This window comes from Trichechus manatus, unplaced genomic scaffold (assembly GCF_000243295.1).
Source record: "Trichechus manatus latirostris isolate Lorelei unplaced genomic scaffold, TriManLat1.0 scaffold00222, whole genome shotgun sequence".
Lineage (NCBI taxonomy): Eukaryota > Metazoa > Chordata > Mammalia > Sirenia > Trichechidae > Trichechus > Trichechus manatus.
This window is the reverse complement of record NW_004444158.1, coordinates 1,679,312-1,680,496: the sequence shown is the minus strand read 5'-3', so window position 1 is coordinate 1,680,496 and position 1,185 is coordinate 1,679,312.

Sequence of the window (1,185 nt, the reverse complement as noted above, 5' to 3'; positions counted from 1 at the left end):
CCAGTGTGACCCATTAAGTCTTTCACCTTTCTTGGAGTCTAAATGGGGCGGTTGGATCAGATGGTCCCACTAGCTCTAACATTCTGTCAATTGTTCTTGATGACTTAACCAACACATGTGACGGCCTTATAGTAAAGCAGACAATGCCACCTTAGTGGGAAATGCCCCTTGATTGTGTGTTGTTTGTGGACACTATACACATGTTGGTGGCTTCTTCTGAAAACTCTAGGGAGGGGGACCTGGCACTTGCCCCGTGACCTCCTGCCTGGCGTATTCTGGAGGATTTGTGGTGGCACTTGTGAGCCAGCTTTGTCAAAAGGAGTTTCAAAGAGAGAGAGAAGATGAACTTTTCAGTGAAAGAGTGACTTCTTGCATTTCTTCCTAAGATGCATGGGAAAAGACTGCATCATACCTTTGCAGTCCAGTAAAAACTTCTTTTTTTTTTTTTTAAACATGTGGCTAGCAGGGGAGAACAGAGGAAAAAGACACTCTGAAAAGGAAAAATATAAGGGTCATTTTTACAGAGAGTTGAGTTGGGGAAAATTAGAATATTAGAGGGAGGAGGTAGGGAAGATAAACCCCCTACATTATGCTTTTATATAGGTGAAATCTGGTTTAAGGGAATTAGAGGGCAGGCGGAGAACACACCAGGAGGCTGTGGCAGGGGAGGAGTGGTCTGCCTTGGGTCTGTGTGTGGGACTTACATGTTGACACTAATTGTATTTTATTGCATTGATGCTTCCCCCTTCTTTTTCTTCTCCTTTCTGTTGTCCTGGGTCTCTGCAGCTGTGCTTGTCAAGTCCCCAAACTAGCTTGATCTCTGCCTCCTCAGGGCTAAGGGCATTATCTTCATTCTTGTGCTCTTTCCAAATTGTTTACTTTTATAAAAAGGTGGATTTATCTTAAAATTCTGGGTAGACTGCCCTTTCCTCTCCTCCCTATCCATGATCCCTCAGAAAAAAAGAGGAACACAAAACATGAAGAAATCCTTGCCTTTATGTAGGCCTTAAAGCTTTTCAAAGCACTTTTATATCTAGTATCTCCAGATGACTGGATGGAGTTGGAAACCAGCTTGCTTTCTTGCATTTTTTTGACAGGAGCACCTAGTCATAGAAATGCTAAATCGTTTGCTCAGCGTCACACAGACAGTTCACACTAGAGCCAAGACTAGAACCCAGGAGAAAA